At 41.0% G+C, this 25005-nt stretch overlaps 1 long non-coding RNA gene across 6 annotated transcripts in view; it reads left to right on the top strand.

The window, feature by feature from the left end:
• LOC140908700 (uncharacterized) overlaps nucleotides 1-25005 on the top strand; it is a 51394-nt gene that overhangs the window by 12061 nt on the left and 14328 nt on the right. For 2 of the 6 annotated variants that reach the window (XR_012157966.2, XR_012157961.2), the window contains one exon: nucleotides 22381-22495. The exons of 1 other annotated variant lie outside the window; for it this stretch is intronic. This is a non-coding gene — a long non-coding RNA (uncharacterized LOC140908700). Of the gene's footprint in view, nucleotides 1-3414; nucleotides 3492-17939; nucleotides 20609-22380; nucleotides 22496-25005 lie in introns of all 6 variants that reach the window. 3 more of the 6 variants (XR_012157962.2, XR_012157964.2, XR_012157963.2) reach the window with 3 other exon arrangements.

Genomic DNA, 25005 nt, shown 5'->3' with positions numbered 1-25005 from the left:
ATATAACTCAGTATATTATTCACCCTCCTAAATAAACCACATTAAAAAGTGAAACTTACATCAGACAATATGGGGAGGCATCTGACATAAAGCACTAAGTGTTGTTCAAGTTGTATTTTGGGAAACAGATAAATCTTTCCTATTAAGATGTCTGAACTGTCACTTTACCAAAGTGAGATGGAAAATACTGTGCTGAATTTCACCTGACTGCAACTGCACTCATGTTTGCTCAATGCATTGGAATCTGCATATCAACCCACAGCTCTAAAATACTGAGTGAAAGGCATTTCAGAACAGGCACAAACATCTCAGAGTTGGGAATAAAAGCTACCAACAAATAGTGCACTGTCTCACAGAAAAAGTGAATACCAAATTAAGTTGTAATTTCTCACTTATCCTTGCCTATACTCTATGTGATAGAAATGGAAGGATGAAGAACTTTGGATTAATGTTAAATATGAGAACAAAGTCTCTGTCCACATAAGTTGTAATAAGTAGACAACATACTGTTGGGGAATGGGTTGCAACATGCGAAGGAGTGACTTTTTTTTATCATGGGTCTTGTAAATTCTACATGTTTTGGTTTGTATTATTTATTTTGTTAGCATTTTGACATTAGATTAATTTAACTGAATTACTATAATTTACCTTTATGCATTTGCCTGCGTCATTCTATCCATGCTTCTGGTGGTAGAAAAGTGAAGCCATTTTAGTTGCCCAGCTAACTTTCAATTGTATCATGAGTATAATTTGAGTGACAGTTTTGTGTTGCCTTTTTTTAATAACAATTCTCTCTTGCCCTTCTATACCTCCTTCACCAGATAATTCATATAATTTTTATTTGTTGTTCTGTGAAAAACTCAATGGGCTTATGACCAAAACTTCCTTAGTTGTACTACCACTGGTAATATGGAAAGTTATCATGCTAAGATGTGAACATAAAGGCACAAGTTTATGAAGACCATCCCAAAAGTGTATTAGCCTGTTGGAACACTCTCTTTAATTTCTCAGTCATGGCCATTCAGAATCTCTGCATCTACACCACTAATACATAAAAAGCTTTAATTACCTGATATTTCTGTCTTTTAACACATTTTATTTAATGCTGTAAATGTTACATTATCCTGCTAAATGAATTACTTTACAGTATACAAATTGTGCATAATATAAATTGGAAAATTATCATATAGTGGAAACACCTAATCTTAAATTGTCTTGCATAAATGGACATTACTTTACTGGTAAAACTGGCTCACATTTTAGATGTGACCTTGCTTTGACTTTAATATAGATCTAATCTGTTTCTTGCAATAGTTGAAAGGGAACTATACATGAGGAAAATGATACAATGTATTGTTGTGACACCGTGTCCTTCATCTAATGAATTCAAACAACTAAGATCTTGTTAATCTTTCTCTTCCCACACCTCACCCCCACATTTTTTCTATTAATGAATTGTAGATATTAGATTAGCCTTCTATCTGTAAATTTATTAATCTTCAGTTTGTGACAAGGTGTAATTAAACTGAAATCTTTGCCCTCTGCTATCACTGAATTATATCTAGTTCTGCACTCAGTGTGCATTGTGTTGTACGGTGTGTGTTCACTCGTTTTCTGCTTGGATTACATTTTACAAGAGTTTTTAAGAGTCCATAATCAAGGAAATATTTTCTTAGCCTTTGTTTTGCTCTATAGACTCTACAAAGGGATTTATTAAGTAATTCTATCTGTAACTCGCTGAAGTGAGCATCTTAGTGAGAATTTCACAAAGTTAGTCTTGGTCATTCTGCTATGTAGAGGGAGGATCAATCTCTCTGGTCTGGAGTGTACGGCTGCCAAGTGCTAAGAATTCCTGGAATGTAGAATTGCCACAGCGTTAATAAAGTTTGCTTTGTTCCCTTAGTGACTTGACCCATTGAGAAAATGTGGTTCCTTAGCAAGTTTTAATAGCTCAAAGTTGGTAGTGAATAAAGGGAAAGACCTCAACATAATTATGCTTGTTTTCACCTGCTGCCTGGAAGATTAACTTTCTTAACCTTAGTATAGAAAATATAACCCCTGTGTTTTGAAATAGTGATTTATGAGGATTCTTCACATTTGTTTTTTTTAAAAAACCACAGATTTTTGCATTCCAAGCAGCTATATTCTTCCCATAAACTAGTTAGTTTGCTATATAACTTCATTTTAAGGCAAGTTCCAAGGAAAATAACTTCCTACTTATGCCACTTTAATCACGTAACTGATTCTCTATGGTTTTGAATTAATTTGGAAAAATAGTTGAGTTCTTAATCTTCTGTTTTCCCCCTTCATTATCTGCATAAGAAAACAGGAGTTAGGATGAAGAAACCAACTGCAAAACTGCACCACTGAGACTCGTTATGTCAGATATTGTTGTGTTTTTTGTTCTGTGGTAAATACTGTAATTCTGATAACTCTGTGATTTAATGGCAACTGGTTATCCAAAACAGTAAATTAGTAAAGTTTTATTACCCATTTAAACTTTACATAAGTTTTCACAGAGCATGCTAACTCCCTCCCCCGCGCCCAGTTATCTTCTGCAGTCATTCTGGAGCAAAGGTTGGATAAGTTAATTTTAAGATCACATAGCTTCTTCCATTCCTCTTTGCAGAAAGGAAGAAAGCCAATCCCATCATTATATTAAAACAGTCTTAAAATTAGATCTTCTGTTTCAGTGGCTAATAAAAGATCTGTCACTATATTTACTGAAAAGTTTTATGTTACTGATAAGTGAACTTAGTGGATTGCATAGTAATGCAATAATAAACACCACCATGACTGTTCTATTAGTATCTTGGACTCACAATAAGTTGCAACAGAGCATGCAAGTCACTTCTTCCATAAATCTTTACTGTAATTCTATACCATATGTAAAACAGACATATTTAAATTATATAACATTTGAGTATTAAATATACCTATGTTTCAAACTATTCCACTAGAAGTCATAAGTTATCTTATTAATAAAAATGTGTGAAAACAGGCTACTTTGTACATTTGCATGTAGCAATATGGCAACATGGAGAGAGGTTGTACCAGTTTTCTTAAGCAACTTGCTTGGATCCTCCTGTTGGATAATGATGTGAAGTAAACAGCTAAGGAGTGTGTATTGCTGTTGACAGTGAGCGACTGTAAACATCCTCGACTGGAAGCTGTGAAGCAGCAGATGGGGCTTTCAGTCGGATGTTTGCAGCTGCCAGCTGTCACAGACGTCAAGAAATGTTTGACACCTAAGCATAGCAGTCTTTTAAAACCTTTAGTGTGCTAGGTTTCTGTCTGTTTCAGAGACATGGAATTAAAACAGTAAGAGTGAAAATGTCTGACTTTTAATGTATCTTGAAATGTCTCTATAAAATATCTAGTAATAGTTCATAGATGTTTTGTTTTTTTTTAAAGGAAATGATGTGAAATGTAAACCAGTAAAATCTTAGATGAAATAGGAATTCCTGGAACACTGAACTATTATAGTGAAGGTGAGAACTTTGACTTAGAAAAATGCTTGCTCAACTTTAAGTGTTTAGGCTAAAAGTAGGTTTCATACAGCTAAGTGTTTATACTGTATGGCTCATATATCAGGTCTTTATAAGAGGAGTCTGTGTATTTAGCTTATCTTTGATAGTTCATATAGAATTTCAAATGAAGCCTTTTAGGAAAGTGAAGCTTGCAAAATTTCGAAAGGGAGAAATATACTGGCTGTAACAGTAAAGTAAGAATTCAAAACTCGGCATTCTTGGAGAAGAGCAACATTTTTAACAAAATACGGGGGAAATGGCAGCATTTCATTGGACTGGTTTTTGTGGCTCATATACCATGTTGCGTCTCGTATAAATATTTTTTAAAAATAAAATCTAATGATATTTCTTCCCCTTCCCCCAAAACAAACAAAAAGTCAACATTAAATGGACTCTAAAACAAACAAACTGGCTTTAAGACAATTACAAGTCCTGTGCTTGTGGATCCCTATGTTTGCGTAAAACTCCAGGGGTTCAGCTGCACAAAACAGTTCACAGAATTGGGGTTATAGTTAGCAAAGTCATAACTTCATCATAGGTAAGAAAGGAAAAATAAAACTGGGTCAGAAGCTCATTCTCAATTGAAATTGCCAGGAAAAGCACTTATATTTTGAATATCTCATCTTAAATTTTAACATTTATCTGTGTATTAAATTTGTTTAGATAACCCTAGTTCTGTTTTAACGCATATTCCTTTTGTCAGTTTCCTTTCTCAGAAGAAAATATATTTAGTATTTCCCTATATATTTATATAAAAATAAATGACCAAGAAGACATTTGACCCTTACTGTAGTTCTGTGTTATAAAGGAGTTAATATTCCTGGACGCGATACTTATATTGACATACTTATTCAAACTAGTTTGGGGGCCCTAAGCAGGAATACACACAACACACATTAAAAAAGTAATTAGGGGGCCCTACACAATTGCTTTGTCTACTTATGCCTAGCACCAGCACTGTTTCAAAGCCATATCTCTGAGGTCAAAGAAGTGGGATCTATATTTGACACAACATCACTAATCCATGCTTTAGCACACAGCTTTAATGTAGATTTGCAGGCTTGCTGTTCATTTAGTTTGTTTTATTTATATTTCAGTAGTGCTTGGAGGCTCTAGTCAGGATCAGTGCTGTACAGTGTACTAGGAGCTGTACAACACACTATAAGAGACAAGCTCTTCAGGACACAGATTCCAATCTAATTTTAAGACAAACTACAACAAAGATAATTGGAGGAAGAGAGGGAGAGAGAAAGAGGTTAACCATAAGAACACATTGCATAAATTAGCTGTCTACATTACAGTAGATGGCTTTGAGTTGTCCGTCTTTTCATTCTTATTTTAATTATAAACAAAATAGGATGAATAATCGCTGCTAGCCTTCTACTTAGCCATTGAGTTAAGTTTCCCATTAAGTATTATGATAGAAGTAGGCCTTGAGGATAGAGTTGAATGAAGGCAGGGTAGCGGCTTTAGTTCCATGGATATGGGATGGCATGGAAACATATGCTTGTGAAAGCTGGAAGAGGAACTGACAGGTGATTTGTGGCTGACTTCATTAGTAGAGCAGAGGAGACAGGTTGCAATGTGTGGATGAGCAGAGAGAGGCACTGTTGTAAAGGGCCTTAAATGTGAGTATAAGAACCTTGAAATTTTTGTAATGGGTTCAAAGAGGTAGGTGGGGCCACAAGAACAGAGCAATCAACCAAGGAGATAATCTTAGCAGCACAACTTTGAATAGATTGAAGGGGGCAAGGTGGATGTCAGAAATGGCAGAGAGGAGGAAATTGTGGAAGTCAAGAGGGAAAACAAGTGCCTGGATTACAGTAAGCAATATGTCCAGATAAAAGGCTAGATCTTGAATATGTTATGTTGAATATGTTAGGGAGGAAGAAGCAGCAAGACTTGGTTGCAGCCTTGATGCCCAGGGAAAAGGCAGAGTTAAAGATAACTGATATGTTATGATTCTCAGTGACTTGGAGGATGATGGTATTGTCAATAGAATTGGTGAGTGGGGAGACTTGTAGAGGAATGATGAGTTTAGTTTTAGTTAATTTAATTGTTGAATTGACAAGGAGCCACATCAGAGATCCAAACTGTGATTCAGGATTGGATGTAGGAGATTCTCCAGAAGTGGAGGGAGAGATCTGTGAGTAAGCCATGTGGACAGTTAAGATCTTCTGAAGTGGGAGGTGGGGAGGCGAGAGAAAGTGGGCCCAAAGGACTAAGCCCCAAGAGACTCCACAGATAGTGGAAGTTGTGGGAGGAGGGGAAGGAGAGTCAATTGAAGGAAATGCTGAGGAAATAACCAGAGACATAGGAGAACCAGATGTAGATGGTCACAGAAGCTGGAAGTACGGTGTGGAAGAGGGGTACAACAGGATTTCAAGAAGTCTCTGATCAGTGGTATTTAAAGCAGCCAAGAGATTAAGGACGATGACAATAGACTAGAAGCCTTGAGACCTACAAGAAGAGGTTGTTAGAGACCGTGGTGGGAGCCGTGTTAAGTGGAGAAGTGAGAATCTGGGTTGGAGAGAACTCGGGAGAGAGTTAGAGGAGAGAAATTCAGTTCAATGGTTGTAGACTTTTCAGTGATCTGAAAATCAAGAAGGAATCCTACAAAAAGTGGAAACGTACACATTGCTAAGGATGAGTACAAAAGAATAGTGCAAGCGTGTAGGGATAAAATCAGAAAGGCTAGGGCACGAAATGAGTTGCACCTAACAAGGGACATAAAACGCAATAAGAAAAGTATCTATAAATACAGTAGAAACAAGAGAAAAATGAAGGAAAGTGTAGGCCCTCTACTTAGTGGGGAAGGAGAGCTAATTATGGATGACACCAAGAAGGCTGAGGTGTTTAATGCCTATTTTGCTTCAGTCCTCATTCAAAGATTAACTGTGACCAGATGCTTTACACAGTTAATATTAAAAATAATGGGAAAGGAACACAAGCCAAAACAGGGAAAGAACACGTTAGGCAGTAATATTGCTGACAAGCATCTGGGGATAATAGTGAATTTGTGAACACAAATTGAATATGAGCCAACATGATGCAGTTGGGACATAATATTCTGGGATGTATTAACAGGGGTGTCATATATAAGACACAGGAGGTAATTGTCCCAGTCTGCTTTGTGCTGGTAATACCTCGGCTTGAGATCTGTGTCCAGTTTTGGGTGCAGCACTTTAGGAAAGATGTGGACAAATCGGAGAGTCCAGAGGAGAGAAAAAAATGAGCAAAGGTTTAGAAAACCTGACCTATGAGGAAAGGTTTTTAAAAAGGGGGCGGGGAGAAGAGCATGTTTAGTCTTGGGAGACTGAAGGGGAACCAGATAAGTCTTCAAATATGTTAAGAGATATTATAAAGAAGACTGTGATCAATTGTTCTCCCTGTCCACCGAAGGTAGGACAAGAAGAAATGGGCTTAATCTGTAGCAGGGGAGACTTAGGTTAGATATTAGGAAAAACTTTCTAAACATCAGGCTAGTTAAGAGCTGGAATTGGTTTCCAAGGAAGGTTGTAGAATCCTCATCATTGGAGGTTTTTAGGAAGAGGTTAGACAAACACCCACCAGGGATGGTCTAGATTAGAATCATAGAATAACAGAGTTGGAAGGGACCTCTGGAGGCCATCTAGTCCAATCCCCTGTCCAGAGCAGGACCAATCCCAACTAAATCATCCTAGCCAGGGCTTTGTCAAGCCTGACCTTAAAAATTTCTAAGGAAGGGGATTCCACCACCTCCCTAGGTAACGCATTCCAGTGTTTCACAACCCTCTTAGTGAAAAAGTCTTTCCTAATATCCAACCTAAACCTCTCCCACTGCAACTTGAGACCATTACTCCTTGTCCTGTCATCTGCTATCACTGAGAATAGTCTAGATCCATCCTCTTTGGATCCACCTTTCAAGTAGTTAAAAGCAGCTATCAAATCCCCCCTCATTCTTCTCTTCTGCAGACTAAACAATCCCAGCTCCCTCAGCCTCTCCTCATAAGTCATGTGTTCCAGACCCCTAATCATTTTTGTTGCCCTTCGCTGGACTCTCTCCAATTTATCCACATCCTTCTTGTAGTGTGGGGCCCAAAACTGGACACAGTACTCCAGATGAGGCCTCACCAATGTCGAATAGAGGGGGACAATCACGTCCCTCGATCTGCTCGCTATGCCCCTACTTATACATCCCATAATGCCATTGGCCTTCTTGGCAACAAGGGCACACTGCTGACTCATATCCAGCTTCTCGTCCACTGTCACCCCAGGTCCTTTTCCGCAGAACTGCTGCCTAGCCATTTGGTCCCTAGTCTGTAGCGGTGCATTGGACTCTGCACTTGTCCTTGTTGAACCTCATCAGATTTCTTTTGGCCCAATCCTCCAATTTGTCTAGGTCCCTCTGTATCCTATCCCTACCCTCCAGCATATCTACCGCTCCTCCCATTTTAGTGTCATTTGCAAACTTGCTGAGAGTGCAATCCACACCATCCTCCAGATCATTTATGAAGATATTGAACAAAACCAGCCCCAGGACCGACCCTTGGGGCACTCCGCTAGATACCGGCTGCCAACTAGACATGGAGCCATTGATCACCAAACATGCACTTCAATGATATTGCCAGTAAAGAAGACACTGACTGAGCAGCCCAGTGCTCACATTTTATAGGGCATGAGTGTGTGTGGTAGGGAAGGAATTTTCAAGGAAACTATTCAATTTCAAGGAGTGGCTCTAAAGAGGAGTTTGGGTGTCTGGGCATTCTCCTTTATTCTGCTCTCTTGGAGTTTAAATTACAAATGCAATAGTTACCTTTATTATGTAAAACTCTTAAAGAAAATTACTCTGTTTTGGGGTATGTCTACACTATGAAATTAGGTCGAATTTATAGAAGTCGGTTTTGTAGAAAGCGTTTTTTACAGTCGATTGTGTGTGTCCCCACACAAATGCTCTAAGTGCATTTAGTCGGCGGAGTGTGTCCACAGTACCGAGGCAACCATCGACTTCCAGAGCATTGCACTGTGGGTAGCTATCCCACAGTTCCCGTAGTCTCCGCCGCCCATTTGAATTCTGGGTAGAAATCCCAGTGCCTGATGGAGCTAAAACATTGTCGTGGGTGGTTCTGGGTAATATCATCAGGCCCCCCTTCCCTCCCTCCTTCCGTGAAAGCAAGGGCAGACAATCGTTTTGTACCTTTTTTTTCTTGAGTTACCTGTGCAAACACCATACCACGGCAAGCATGGAGCCCACTCAGCTAACCGTCACCGTATGTCTCCTGGGTGCTGGCAGACGCGGTACTGCATTGCTATACAGCAGCAGTTTATTGCCGTTGGCAGCAGACAGTGCAGTATGACTGGTAGCCGTCATCGACGCAGTCCTGGGTGCTCTTTTAACCGACCTCGATGAGGTCAGGGGCGCCTGGGCAAACATGGGAATGACTCAGCCAGGTCATTTCCCTTTTAAGTTTCATCTCCTTGCGATTCAGTACAACCAGCAGTGCACTGTCTTTTAATCAGCAGCCAGCAGAAGATGATGGCCAGCAGTCATACTGCACCGTCTTCTGCCGAGCACCCAGGAGATGACGATGGCTAGCGATCGTACTGCACGGTCTGCTGCCAGCAAGAGGTATAAAGATAGATGAAGTGGCTCAAAACAAGAAATAGACCAGATTTGTTTTGTATTCATTTTCTCCTCCCTCCGTGAAATCAACAGCCTGCTAAACCCAGTTTTGAGTTCTATCCTTGAGGTTTTGAGTTCTATCCTTGAGGGGGCCATTCTGTTTCTCGCAAAGCCACCCCCTTTGTTGATTTTTAATTCCCTGTAAGCCAACCTTGTAAGCCATGTCGTCAGTCACCCCTCCCTCCGTAAGGGCAATGGCAGACAATCGTTCCGTGCCTTTTTTCTGTGCAGACGCCACACCACGGCAAGCATGGAGCCCGCTCAGATCACTTTGGCAATTAGGAGCACATTAAACACCACATGCATTATCCAGCCGTATATGCAGCACCAGAACCTGGCAAAGCGAAACCGGGCGAGTAGGCGACGTCAGCGCGGTGACAAGAATGATGAGGACGTGGACACAGACTTCTCTCAAAGCACGGGCCCTGGCAATGTGGGCATGGTTCTAATGGGGCAGGTTTATGCTGTGGAATGCCAATTCTGGGCCCTGGAAAACAAGCACAGACTGGTGGGACTGCATAGTGTTGCAGGTCAGGGATGATTCCCAGTGGCTGCGAAACTTTCGCATGCGTTAAGGGCACTTTCATGGAACTTTGTGACTTGCTTTCCCCTGACCTGAGGCGCAAGAATACCAAGGTGAGAGCAGCTCTCACAGTTGAGAAGCGAGAGGCAATAGCCCCGTGGAAGCTTGCAATGCCAGACAGCTACTGGTCAGTCAGGAATCAATTTGGAGTGGGCAAATCTACTGTGGGGGCTGCTGTGATCCAAGTAGCCAACGCAATCAAAGATCTGCTGCTATCAAGGGTAGTGACCCTGGGAAATGTGCAGGTCATAGTGGATGGCTTTGCTGCAATGGGATTACCTAACTGTGGTGGGGCCATAGACGGAACCCATATCCCTATCTTGGCACTGGAGCACCAAGCCGGTGAGTACATAAACCGCAAGGGGTACTTTTCAATAGTGCTGCAAGCACTGGTGGATCACAAGGGACGTTTCACCAACATCAATGTGGGATGGCCAGGAAAGGTACATGACGCTCGTATCTTCAGGAACTCTGGTCTGTTTCAAAGGCTGCAGGAAGGGACTTTATTCCCAGACCAGAAAATAACTGTTGGGGAAGTTGAAATGCCTATAGCTATCCTTGGGGACCCAGCCTACCCCTTAATGCCATGGCTCAAGAAGCCTGGACAGTAGTCAGGAGCTGTTCAACTACAGGCTGAGCACGTGCATTATGGTGGTAGAATGTGCATTTGAACGTTTAAAAGCGCGCTGGTGCAGTTTACTGACTCGGTTAGACCTCAGTGAAACCAATATTCCCACCCTTATTACTGCTTGCTGTACACTCCACAATATCTGTGAGAATAAGGGGAAGACATTTATGGCAGGGTGGGAGGTTGAGGCAAATCACCTGGCTTCTGGTTACGCACAGTCAGACACCAGGACGGTTAGAAGAGCACAGGAGGGCACGGTGCGCATCAGAGAAGCTTTGAAAACCAATTTCATGACTGGCCAGGCTACGGTGTGACAGTTCTGTTTCTTTCTCCTTGATGAAACCCCCCGCCCCTTGGTTCACTCTACTTCCCTGTAAGCTAACCACCCTCCCCTCTTCCCTTCGATCACCGCTTGCAGAGGCAATAAAGTCATTATTGCTTCATTGAAGCAACAATTACTTTATTAATTCATCACACAAATAGGGGGATAACTACCAAGGTAGCCCAGGAGGGGTGGTGGAGGAGAGAAGCACCAGGAGGGGTCGTGGAGGAGGGAAGGACAAGGCCACACAGCACTTTAAAAGTTTAAAACTTTAAAACTTATTGAATACCAGCTTTCTGTTGCTTGGGCAATCCTTTGAGGTGGAGTGGCTGGGTGGTCAGAGGTCCCCCCACCGCGTTCTTGGGTGTCTGGGTGAGGAGGCTATGGAACTTGGGGAGGAGGGCGGTTGGTTACACAGGGGCTGTAGCAGCAGTCTGTGCTCCTGCTGCCTTTCCTGCAGCTCAACCATACACTGGAGCATATTGGTTTGATCCTCCATCAGCCTCAGCATTGAATCCCGCCTCCCCTCATCACGCTGCCACCACCTTTCAGCTTCAGGCCTCTTTTCAGCCCGCCACTTAATCTCTTCAGCCCGCCACCTCTCCTCCTGGTCATTTTGTGCTTTCATGCACTCTGACGTTGTCTGCCTCTGTGCATTCGTCTGTGCTCTGTCAATGTGGGAGTTCAGAGAACATTTCATCGTGAGTGCGTTTTTTTTCGCCTTCTAATCTTCGCTAGCCTCTTTGAAGGAGAAGATCCTGTGGTCCTTGAAACACATGCAGCTGGTGGAGGAAAAAAAAGGGACATTTTATAGAACAATGGGTACACTCTTTCACGGTAAACCTTGCTGTTAACATTACATACATAGCACATGTGCTTTCGTTCCAAGGTCGCATTTTGCCTCCCCCCAGCGTGTGGCTAGCCCCTTACCCCTCACCATGGCTAACAGCGGGGAACATTTCTGTTCAGCCACAGGCAAACAGCCTAGCAGGAACGGGCACCTCTGAATGTCCCCGTAAGAAAAGCACCCTATTTCAACCAGGTGACCATGGATGATATCACTCTCCTGAGGATGACACAGAGAGATAAAGAACGGATGTTGTTTGAATGCAGCAAACATACGCTGCAATGCTTTGTTCTACAATGATTCCTGAGTTCGTGCTACTAACCTGGAGTGGTAAAGTGTCCTACCATGGTGGACGGAATAAGGCTGCCCTCCCCAGAAACCTTTTGCAAAGGCTTTGGGAGTACATCCAGGAGAGCAACGAATGCCAGAGCAAATTAATCATTAAACATGCTTGCTTTTGAACCATGTATAGTATTTTAAAAGGTACACTCACCAGAGGTACCTTCTCCGCCTGGCAGGTCCGGGAGGCAGCCTTGGGTAGGTTCGGGGGGTACTGGCTCCAGGTCCAGGGTGAGAAACAGTTCCTGGCTGTCAGGAAAACCGGTTTCTCCACTTGCTTGCTGTGAGCTATCTACAACCTCATCATCATCATCATCATCATCCTTCCTCGTCCCCAAAACCTGCTTCCGTGTTGCCTCCATCTCCATTGAAGGAGTCTAAAATGGCATGCAGCTCATCCTAGAAGCGGCATATTTTGGGTTCTGACCCGGAGCGGCCATTCGCTTCTCTGGTTTTCTGGTAGGCTTGCCTCAGCTCCTTAAGTTTCACGCGGCACTGCTTCGGGTCCCTGTTATGGCCTCTGTCGTTCATGCCCTGGGAGATTTTGACAAATGTTTTGGCATTTCAAAAACTGGAACAGAGTTCTGATAGCACGGATTCCTCTCCCCATACAGCGATCAGATCCCGTACCTCCCGTTCGGTCCATGCTGGAGCTCTTTTGCGATTCTGGGGCTCCATCATGGTCACCTTTGCTGATGAGCTCTGCATGGTCTCCTGCAGCTTGCCATGCTGGCCAAACGGGAAATTGAAATTCAAAAGTTTGCGGGCCTTTTCCTGTCTACCTGGCCAGTGCATCTGAGTTGAGTGCTGTCCAGAGCGGTCACAATGGAGTACTCTGGGATAGCTCCCGGAGGCCAATACTGTCTAATTGTGTCCACAGTACCCCAAATTTGACCCGGCAAGGCCGATTTCAGCACTAATCCCCTTGTCGGGGGTGCAGTAAGGAAATCGATTTTAAGAGCTCTTAAAGTCGAGAAAAGGGCTTCGTCGTGTGAACAGGTGTAGGGTTAAATCGATTTAACTCTGCTAAATTCGACCTCAACTCCTAGTGTAGACCAGGGCTAAGAATTTTGGCTGGCATTTAGAGATTTCTCCCCCTGCCTCCCTTGCATAGCCCACTTAAGGGCCGGGCATACTTGCGGTCTTCTGCTGCAATTGCCCTCCTTATAATATGAGACTGGAATTACTAACTTCTTACCAAAATTTCAATTATACTGTGACATGGTTAGATTTTTCAATGTATGCTGCCATTGTTAGCAAAATGGTCTACCTCTCCTGTTTTACGAGAGGAGATGAAAACACTAATTACAAAAAATGGCAGCATAGCTATAACAGTATTTTATAAACTGCTAACACAATTCTCTGGTCACTTAATTTTTTTTATTATGCTACTCCATTTTATCTCATGTTAAAATTGTTTATTCCAAACTCAGAGTTGTAGAGTTATGAATGAGATATTAATTACAGTAACAAATACAAACTTTACAAATCCACTGAAGTTGTTGTTGTTAGGCATTCATTGGATCATTAACAAGTGACATTTTTTTAATTAACTGGTACATCTAGTTTGGCTACATGAAGAACAGTATAACACTTTCTTTTCCTCTGGAACAAGATAACTTACCAGTGTGCCAACAGCATAATATGCAGGCTGGAGTGTATTACAGATCAAAAATTCTGACATAGAAGGGATTTTATAGAATGAGCTATCTTGATTAGTGGATATTATGTAATTGTAAAGCTTCCTTGCATATCTGATGTGATTTAAGATTTATAGGCGTGAATAAGAATACAGAAATGGTAGGTGCTGAACATTAAAATGTAAAATGTGTCAACTTTTTAAAGATTTTCAGATCTTACCATAACCATAATGTAGACTTACAACCATGTCACATAATTCTCATATATAGCCATATAACATACAAAAGAGAAATTATACTTTGACAAATTTACTGATTTCTTAATTCTCCTTCCTAATTATAGTGAGTTGGGCAGTTAATGCTATAATGTAAGTAGTAGCCCTTAAAAGATTCCCTTGAATGGGTATGGCTCTACAGAATCACAAAGAAAATAGTGGAAGGCGTGTAAGTGATGAACAAATTACTTTACTTTGGAGCTTGACAAATGCATTTACCATCTCTTTCCTTGACAAGTGGGTGGGCTTGCTCATCAGTTTCTGCACGTTTAACAAACTAACAAACCTCTGCCATTAATGTAAATTAATCCAATACTATCTGCCTGAATCTGAGAAATACTAGAAATGTGAACTCTCCATTCCTCTCAGTGGAATGTGCATGTGTGCTGTCTGTTTCGACCCAGAACACTTCTGAGGGGCTTCCACTGTTTCCCTTCCAATAAAACCCAGCATGTATTTAAACACTGGCAGCAAAGAGGATAAAACTCCATGGCCTAGTGGGCCACTTGTCAAGGATTATATAGGTCCCCCTTTTCTAGCAAGAAAATAATGCACAGATTTTTCTAAGATTATTTTCTTCCTAAATTCATTTCCTTCACCCACTTCTTAATTGTGGCAGGTCAGTTTTCCCCAGTCCTCCACTCTTCTTCAGTGCAATATAAATGGGTTTAAAAATAGTTTGAAGAGGAAGGTGAGATTGAGGGTCCAATTGGGAGGAAGGATGGAACATTTACATGTATAACAAGAATTTCCAGGGTTATAATAAAGGTTTTAGAAGGAATCTAAAACCTCATGCTTCAGGATTTAAGCAAATCTCTAACCTATATTAGGAATTAGGAGGAAACTCCCACTTCTGCCAACTGTAGCTCTTCTCTTCTCCTTCCTCCCCGCCCCCCTCCTCCCCCCCCCCCCCCCCCGGGTCTTCCTCAAAAACTTTTGGTACTGGCTACTGTCATGGACAGGATACAGGACTAGATGGGCCAGAGCTTTGATTCAATATAGTAACTCCTATGATTAAAGATCAAAGGGGTTGGGGGGGGGAGATAGTCCTTTGCCTCCAATCCTACTTCTTCTGACGTATTGCACAACACAAGTTGTCCTCTCCACTTATTGCAGTATCAGTAAAGCTCTTTAAACATCTTGACTCTAACCTACTATTTCTGAGTTGCTCATTACTTTCATCTATCATGCTGAAAAAAATGTGGTTTGACCTCTGCCTGAAAATGAGGTTTGTTTCTAAAGTTTTTGAGCAAAAGCAGTTTGAGTTTTTGAGTATGATGGCACAAATTGAGACTTGAATAGCCTAGGCCTGAAAAACATAGGCCAAGATCTTAAAAAGTAACCAGTGATTTTGGGTGTCCAACTAGAGACATCTTAAAGGCTCCTAATTTTTCAGAGGTTGGGTGCTCAGTGCTTTCTGAAAATCAGGTCTATTTAAGGTGTCTCCAGTTGAGCACCCAAAATCATGTCAGTCTTGAAAATCTTGGCCATATTATGGGGTTTCCAGAAGTCATTCTTGAAGTTGTCTCATGAGCCTATCCTGGGAAAATGAGTCCTTTTAATATGTCATAACTGTTGTCTGCTTCTAACAGTTAGATACTGTTCTGGCCCTTATTTGACTTGAGCTGGGTCATAATTCTGAAGAAAGATGTATTTATCCATATAAAATCAATATATTTTTTTAAATTCTTGTTTAAAGATTATTGAATAGTCAGTCTAGTTTGAACCCTCAAGTTCTGACCTAGTTTAACTTATTTGTGTAATCTCCAATGCTTCCAGATATTGGCAATGGAACAGTGAGGTCAGAGTAGGTAGATCAAATTCCTAAATCAATCTGTTTCTGATTCATCTTTGAAGCACAGTTCCAGATCTTCAGTGTAAGCCAAGTTCTCTGCAGCAACAAATGTTTCTACTTCCCTGGGTGTATCGAAAAAGTAGCAGAGGGATAGCCGTGTTAGTCTGGATCTGTAAAAGCGGCAAAGAGTCCTGTGGCACCTTATAGACTAACAGACGTATTGGAGCAGAAGCTTTTGTGGGTGAATACCACTACATGCATCTGACGAAGTGGGTATTCACCCACGAAAGCTTATGCTCCAATACGTCTGTTAGTCTATAAGGTGCCACAGGACTCTTTTGCCGTTTTTAAAAAAGTAGGTATGTTCAGTGAAATCCGAATGCAATTTGGCAAGCTAGAATATGGAGATGATGCTGCCTGCCAAAATTTAACCTTAGTGGAAGCTCTTCTCTGTTTTCAGTAGACCTGGAATATACTCATACAAGATCTCTGTTGCCTACACATGGAAACACAGCGGATGTCTTAAAATATTTATATTAAATGACTTGCGTGTAATAAACAGCTGTAGAGGCACTTTTAAACCCTGGGTAGTTTCCTTGCTTGCAATTTCTGTTCAGGCTGTAAGAATTGTATTATAGATGTGAGAGTAATTCAGACAATTGTTAAATGAGCAGCAAAGAACACCAAATCTCTGGGTAGATTTTTTTTTTTTGTCTTGTAAAACTGCTATATAGCACCAAAAGTGTGCTAGCTGCTTTGTTCTGGCCTCGGAGAATAACTGGTGGGCCTACAGATTGAATCCAGTAAGCAGGCATAATGTGGCCGACAGACAGAAGACTTGTGGGCAGCTAGAACTTAAACACTTCTCTGGGAGTCCAGCCTCAGAACATAGGCAGTGGGAGAATCCAGAGAGCGGTGCAAAGAACCTATAGGATGTCTCTTCCTCTAAAATTTCCCATGGTTGGAACTGTACTGGTGATAGCAATGGTGGTAGCACAAGTGTAGACTAGCCACCAATATTCTAACTATTGTCATCTAGACTGACATTTGCACTGGTAGAGCTGTGCCCGAGTTAATGATGGGAAACTTGGTAAGAAAAGCTAATAAAGACAAGATCTGAGAGATTGGAGATCAAGACAAGAAGAAAGGAAGGGAAGTTAAAGGCAAGAAAGAATGAAAAAGTGCTTTTCAAAGTGAGGAGAGAGATGATAAATAGTTAGAATGGAAGTGGGGAAAGTAAGGAGACAGGACTAAAGAGAGCAAGAAAAGCAGTGTGTAGCTTGAAACTTAGTACAAGTGCATGTTTCTTCATTATATTGTATTTCCCTCACTGGTATTATAGAGCCCTAAAACTATAGCAAGCTGGTGTGGTCCTTGATGCTGCATCAGTTTGACACGCTTTCTCTAAATGCATCCAGTGTAGAGGAAAGACTTATTCTTCTAGATTAACACTTCAAACCACAGAGAGAGGAAGGTGTTCAACACACTGAATTCTGCTAGACACTTTCACCCTGACTCTCTGCTATTGAAAGTCACCTTTGACCCCTAACTGCCATCCAAAGGCCCACTTAATTTAGGCACCCGTAATTTAGAGGCTCCTCCTCAATGGAAAGCTGAATGGTAAAGCCACCGACTTTAAGTTGCTGAGCTACATTTGGAGGGAAGTGTTTTTCGTAGATTATAAAGAAAGGAGTGACTGTTCTGATCTAGTCTGACTTCCTGTACAACCAAGGTCATAGGACTTCTCTGAATTAATTCCTGTTTTCTCAGAGTAGGTTTCCTTTCTAGTGGTCTGACTGAATACAGTTCCCTCAGGATGGGTATGGGTACGGGAAACCCAATCTGGATCACTATTCAGTAATAGCAGAAATGGGAGGGGGAAAAGTCAGTACCAAATGACACACACACAGTTTCCAGGACTGCGGGCCACACATGATTTAGAATAGGAACTCTTCCCCACTGAGTTATATTTGAGTTGTGCAGAGAACTCACTTCTCATGTAACACAAAACTAGAATGTGATTATGGTTTACGCTTAATCTACCTGTTGTAATGGCACTACGTATACATCATGACTAAAGTCATTTCAGTGCCAAATGACATCGTAGCTGTACAATGAACTATCTGAAGAAACTGACAGGAAATATAATTGTATGTAAAAACTAAACAGACAGTGTATGGTGACTGAAGGTCACAACCATGGATATCCTGAACTCCATAGAATCCCTGGTTCAAACACTGGTGTCCTCCTTGGAATGATGCTATTGTGTATAGACTTACACAAGGCCCTTCAAAATGTCCTCCTTTTGTTACCCACAGACACACTCTCCAACTCAACTGTCCAGATTGAAATATCACAGAGAGTGATGGATGAAGGACAGTTGGTATCTAACAAGGACATCAGATTTTTAAACCACACAGACTCTGACAGATGCCAATCTAAGCAGCTGTGGAGAACCTGCAAAAGGGAGATCTGTACAGGGAATCTCTTCAGGAGATGGGAGAAGACAGCATACATTGGCCAGAACTCAGATGAGTATGAAATGGCCTTGGAGTATAGCTGTTCCCACATTGAATAACAACAGTATCCCAATAATGACGGATGACACATCTACCAGGCTTTAAATCAAAAAAGGCTAGAGGAATCACTTCTTCAACTCTACAGCAAAAAGCTGCTCCGTTGAGAAGACAGTGTCTCATTGCTTCATGTCTTCCATCTAGAAGGGAAGCTCGATGTCAAGACAGTTTGGCTTAAACAGGTGATTGATCAAGCCAAATGGAGTCTCCATCACAAGGTGGTCAGACTTCTAGTCAACTCTTGGCAATGCAACAATTGGTTTAGCTGTAATGTTCAGGTTCTTCTCAAAAAGACAAGACCAAAAGAAAATGGTAACAGATGCTCTCTCCCAGAGTTGTCCAAAATCTAACTTATAAATATCCATACATTCTGAAGATCGGGAAGGAGAGTGATGTTGATAGCCCCTTGCTGACTTAGGAGATCCTAATTCTGACCTGAAGAAGTTTGCAGCTTGCCTTCCCATGCAGAAATTGTGCTCGTTTGCATTCTGTCTCTCCCATAGGGTCTGATCCTGCATCATGGCTGCATGCTGACCCCAGCTGCATGGTATTTGAAAGGAGAACATTCAAATGAGGGGGGACTTAACAAACTCATTATCTAACGAGCATCTGTGAAGAAGTTGTTCCACAGCACATACTGTTAGACGTGACCGATGATCCTGATGTTTGGTAAGGTCCATAATGTAGTCTCAATTAATTCTGTCAGACATGTCCTGGAATTTCTACAAGACAATCTGACCACAGATACTAAACTTTGGACCTTTAAAGTGAAAGTGGCAGCTTTATCCACCATACTGTTGACAACTATCAGAAGAGGATGAATCTCACTATACCTAGACATGAAGAAGTTCCGTGGTGGGAAGGAAGTCTCCAGTCAGTCCTCCTTTGGTGCATACAACACAACCCTGAGGTTTGTCTTCTCCCTTCTCAGGGTGTCTCCTGTGAGTGGCACAAAGTGAAATGAAAATGGATGAAAATAGAAGTGTGGAACACATGCTCCCATTCTAAGTGACATTCAGCCTGGAAGAGCCACCCTGCAAGGGGACTCCTTTCAGGACCAGCACTGCAAACTCTAGTGCTGGGGGTGGTTCTCAAGATGCTACATTTTAATATTGAGGGGAAATCCGTGGTGAAAGTGGATATCTATTTCCACTTAACTACAAACTTTGAAGCACATGTAATCTTGCTCCAGGAAACGCACTCCACCACCAAAGCACAACTGCTAGTTCTGTGCTATTCTGTCATAGCTCATCACCATCACAAGCGCTTGGGATGGCCTCTTACATTAGAGAAGGGTTGTCCATTCTCACTGCATTGACATCTAGTCATAACATCAATCCTGAGACATCAATCTGGCTACTTTTCCAAGTAACTTTCCTCATAATCATGATTTCAGCCAGAAGGATGTCAGACTCAGGATTCTGTCCATAGATCTATAGTATTGACACTTCACAAAGAGAAAGTAGTGCTCAGAACGAATTTGGCCTTAATGCCCAAGTTGAATATCTTTATACAAGAGTTAATGCTGAATTTATTCTGTGAAACTCTTACATCGCTCAAAAAGTCTCTGCCGTATGCTAAATGTCCACAGGGTTCTCAAGATCCATATAGAACACACAAACTTGCTGAAGTGTCCTGTACAATCCAGCCACCAAAAGCAAGAAGCCTCAAGGGTTTTCAGTTTCAAGATGGATCAAATAGAGTACATTGGAAGCCAGTAAAGCAAGACATCTGACCCCCCTGCTTCAAAGCAGAGCCATGGCAACTATCTGTGTGGAAAAACTTTATGCATTATTTGAGGAAACGTTGAAGGAAGGTGTTTCGTGCTTTGTCCATGCTTTTCATAAAACAAAGATTTGCAACATAGGGGTGTGTGTGTGTGATGCTGTTTTGGGAAGATGCATGTTACACTCCGTGGGACCTTAGTGATCAGAGAGACCAACTGTAAATAGTAATGCATAATATGTAGGAATTTTTGTCTTATCTAGCACTTGGCTATGCACTGGCTATACACTGCTGACAAAATCCTATCATAAAGGATCTGTGTACCTTCCTGAACAGAAAACATGAAAATGTATCCCTGCTTACCTGCACATTTCCTTTCTTTCTCATAGGAAGGTTCACAAATCTGCCTAACCTTACATAACTTCTTATAATGTGGGACAATATTAGTAGAATCAGGAGGAAGAGGACATATGCGTTGACAATTTTTTTATAAAAATAATTTTTAGTATCTCTGATCTCTTCCACACTGCTGCTTACAGAAGTAACTTATTTCATAATGGCTGGGTTGTCAGTAACTGGGTCACTGCTGCTCTGTTGCTGACTAACAGGTCGGGTTTTGCCCCTAAACAGCAAGCAGGTTGAAGACCCAATTTTTTTTTACCTAATGGTAGAGACAGAAAACTATGGTAAGTGCACAAACATTTTTGTTCTTGTATGGTATTAATTGGGCTCAATTTCTAAAAGCTACACACACCTTGCAGGTTTCAGAGTGGCAGCCGTGTTAGTCTGTATCAGCAAAAAAAAATGAGGAGTACTTGTGGCACCTTAGAGACTAACAAATTTATTGCAGCTTTTCAAGCCACTATTTTATGGGGCTCTTGTTCCATTTATCCTGGTTACACTGATTAGAGTGTTTTCCACCATAGACTCCTTGTTTAATATTGCAAAAATAGCTAATGCCATAACTTTCAAAAGTGTCTAATCCTTTTGTGTGCCCCACTCCCATCCTCACCCATGGCTTTCAGATGGTGCTGAGTGCAGCTCCCATTGGCTTCAGTGCTAGATGTACTGATTAAATTGAATTAAAATGTACTATTTTTGAAAGGTTCGTGATTGTGGGTATGGTATTTGGTGCTTAACGTCCTCGTACAGAGACTTAGCATGCAATTTGACATTTAGAACTATTGTAACTACTGTTCTGCACTAAATTTTAAGGGTTTCTTTTATAGAAGAAAACCTTTCTAAACAGATGGCAGACTACACTTGTTAGATGTGTTGAATTACCGGATAAGGTGATTGCACACAGAGATGCTTTCTTTTCCATGAAAGCTGTAAAACAAGCAAGCACTCTAACTGGATCTGTAAATAGATTGTCTACTGTCTGTTTTCATTGGTGAAGTATCTTTGCTTCTAGTGTCCTTAATGAGATTCAGCAGCTGCTAATGGGATTATATAGTTTAGCTTCTAATGTGTGAATACAGTGAATATTTCTTTCATTTTAAAAGATGCAAGCGTTTTTGCTTTTTAAATTTATTTTATTAACCACAATTTCTAAATAGCCCCCTTTTTTAATATTTGATATTGCAGCGTATGAGCAGAAATAGTATGTGCTAATGTGATCATGTACCATATCAGGCTGTGACATCGTATTCTAGAAAACACATTGTGCCAATCTTGAATTGTATTCACTTACTGAAAAGGTTGTCTAAAGATATAAATCTCATAGCCTTGTATCAGTATAATGTAAATCATCTCTGTGATTAGACTGAAATTTGCATTTTACTAACTCTTATGGAGGAATAACAGGTTCAGAGACAAAAATAGCTGGCCTTATACCCTGATATGTTGCTCTAATTTCTCGTCCTTGCTTTGGTGTGAATAACTTTCCTTTCTTTTTTCTGAGAGGGAAGTTGGCAACTTTCATGTTTAGGGTTGAGTTGGTATGGGAAGCCTGTTGGAGTGGACAGACTGTCCACAGCAAAGGCAGCCAATGTGTATAGATATAGTTGTTTTGTTTTTGTTGACAGTTGATTGGAGTGCTTGTTGAATATCCGATGGCGAAGTCTTCCAAAAGCCTGGCTTGTTTTTTGTATGCTGTTTGACACTTCTTGATCCAGGGGATCATTACTTGAGGTGGTAACAGAGTTGGATCCCTATGTATGTCATGCGAAGGGCAAACTGAAAAAATGTTGGTTGTAAACCTTCTGACATTTGATATCCTAAAATGATAGCTTGTGGGAGATCTTCACTGAACAATGGGGATTATATGGTTGTGTTAGAGAGGCGGTGAATCAAAGAACTTTTGAAAAGTTAGATAACATTTTGTGTTAAATGCCCCCTCAGAGGTCGCTTTGTGGATTATGAACATCTTTCTGAACCTGATTTAATAGTCATTTCAGCCCTGAAGTTTACCTCTAAATGCTATATGAAAACAAATTGCTACTTTTTTGTTTTAAAGCTGTTGTCATGCTTATGAGAGGTCTCACTTCAGCAGCTCTGGAGAACAAAATTCTCTATCTTCAGAATGAGCAGCAGCTGGACAGGATTTTCTGCGTGGTGGAGGAAGAGTATAGGTAAGCTACTGTGCCTCTTGGATTTGAGTCTTGGCCTCTGCTAACAATGGCGCTAATTTTGGTGACTGCTTATTTATTGTATGTCCTCTTATCCTAGTTTCCAGTAATTCCAATGAAGCATGGTGTAGCCCTGTCCTACCAAGAGGCAAAAGTGTCAGTCATGGGAGATTCTAAATATCCATTCCCTACCCTTTATCTTGGGGTTATTTTTCTCGCTCATTAAAGCTAAAGAGATGGAGTCCTCAATCTTCTGTTCCAACAAATTGCAGCTTTCTTTTTCCTTTTCTCTCTTATTAGATTCACTAAGAGGAAAAGGAGGATGGGATTGGGAGTGGAGGGGAAAGGGAGGGGGCAGAATAGAAACAAAGATGAGAAGTCTACTGTGGAAACTCCACTTGCTACTGACACCTTCTGTAAATGCCCCCTTCAATTTGTACGCCAGTATAGTGGCTTTAAATTAGTGTATTGTTGACCCTTTGATACAGCCCAGTTCTGGAACTGCAGCACTGATCAAAAAATCCTCCATAAAGGAAGTACCTGTCTGCATCCCTACAACCCTTGGCAGGCTTCTTTGCTTGCTCCAGAGGTTAATACAGTGAAGTAGCTGGATAGGCTAGTTGCATCAAGTAATGACTTCTGAATACTAGCTGGATGCTCTCAATTCTATCCAGGAAGAGCATGAAACAGAGTTGCAGTTAGTTGTTTGATTGTCCTGCAGTGCTTCTGAGATGTTCTGATGTTGTGAAATGGGCCAAACTGAGAGAGGAAGATGTATTATCAGGTCTAAATCCATTGTATGGTATTTGATGTCTTAAAAGGCTGTCTTGGCTGCAGGTTACTTAGCTGAGAAGTAGCACAATTAATGGTTTTAGTGGGACATGCCAGATTCTGGAGGTGAATGGAATCATTCCATTTTAACAAGATGACTCATAGTCCAGAATAGTACAGCAAGATGTGATTTAGCAATTAATATGGTGGAGGAGACTTGATTGATTGATTGATTGATTTGGCTGCTTCCATTGCCACAGCATTGGCTCACAAAATTCTTTGTGCCAGAGCCTGTCCCTGTCTGCTCTTATCTTCAATAGTTAACACTTTCTTTCTTTCTTTCAGCTTCTCGGGTGAAGCTGGGAATTTATGTTGTCCATTACTGATGGTTCTTTCCTGCATGCTGTCTAGATGTCATGCTGGAGAAGATAACAAATAGAATTACAGTGTAACACACACCTGCTAAAAATACTAGACCAACTTATTTTATGCAAGCAAAATATGAGTTGATAACTTCCTACCACGAATGAATGTCTTGGATTCAGTTCAGTAGCCACATGATTAAAACAGCACCTAGCTTTAAGAGTTGACCATTGGACTGGCTTTTTCAAAAGTTGCTATTGAAGTAAATTTTGCAGCACTGAAAGAGTTAAATTGAAGTGTCCTATTCTAGGATTATGATTTTATTTATTTATTTATTTATTTGCCTAAGCTTGGGGTACAGCATATACTATCATGATGTGAACTACTGTATTGTTTCATTTCCTTAACATAAATAAACCAATCTTTAGCAGTTCACTAGATGGTGAAGGGTTGATTGCTAATTAAATAAATAGAATTGCCAAAGCATATGTAGGAAGAATTATAACTGACACAGTATTTTATTAAATATTTCAGTTACTCCTGCCTCCCACTGCCAGAACTTTCAATCCATGAAAATATTAAGTGTCCTGGTCTCATTTCAAAAAATTCCCCCTTGTTTTATGTTGCCATCATGTGGGCTTGTTCTAGTGTGTGTGTGTGTGTGTGTGTGTGTTCAAAAGCAGGCAGGAGGAAAAGGGAGGGTGAGGGCAGGGAGGCAGAACTGGAGCCAAATCAGGACTTTTTAAATTTCTCTACTTAAATAAACGCTACCAGAATCAAGAAGATATATATTTTATATAGGCTATTTATTTAAGTAACTAAAATATATACATCTTTGATCTAATGTATGGTATACTCTTTAGTGGTGACTCTTTCTTTGCTACAAGTCCCTTGTTATGACGTATCAGTTCTCTGAAACTGTCATATCAGTGATATTGCTGTCTCTGTAAACAGAGTATATGTGAGCTGGCTTCATGGCTCTGTTTTTGCAGAGAATTAGTTGGGAGACTCCCTTCCAACAGAGGAAATGAGCTGATGAGTATAAGCTCTTGCTCAAGATTGTTCACATCTACAGAAGCTGTATTCTCTACAGGGGAAAAAAGGACTTGGAATCTTGCCACAATGTGTCTGATGTTAATGAGTGGGAGAAGCCACATGTTCTTTGCCTGCTTCAGCACTAATCTGCTAATTTGGTGAAGGAGTGATAAAACTAAAAAAAAAAATGGAATTTGATTAAATGTAATGTTAAATTAGGTGTAATGCTGTTAAAACAGACTGGGTTGTGAAAAGTACTGTCCCTGCATGCATGCCAAAACCAGAACTAGAGTATTCACCTAAACCTTTTACATTGAGAGGGGTCAGATAAAATGGGATAATGG

This window comes from Lepidochelys kempii, chromosome 3 (assembly GCF_965140285.1).
Source record: "Lepidochelys kempii isolate rLepKem1 chromosome 3, rLepKem1.hap1, whole genome shotgun sequence".
Lineage (NCBI taxonomy): Eukaryota > Metazoa > Chordata > Testudines > Cheloniidae > Lepidochelys > Lepidochelys kempii.
Note: the sequence above shows the minus strand (reverse complement) of the source record. Positions and strands in the feature narration are given on the sequence as shown.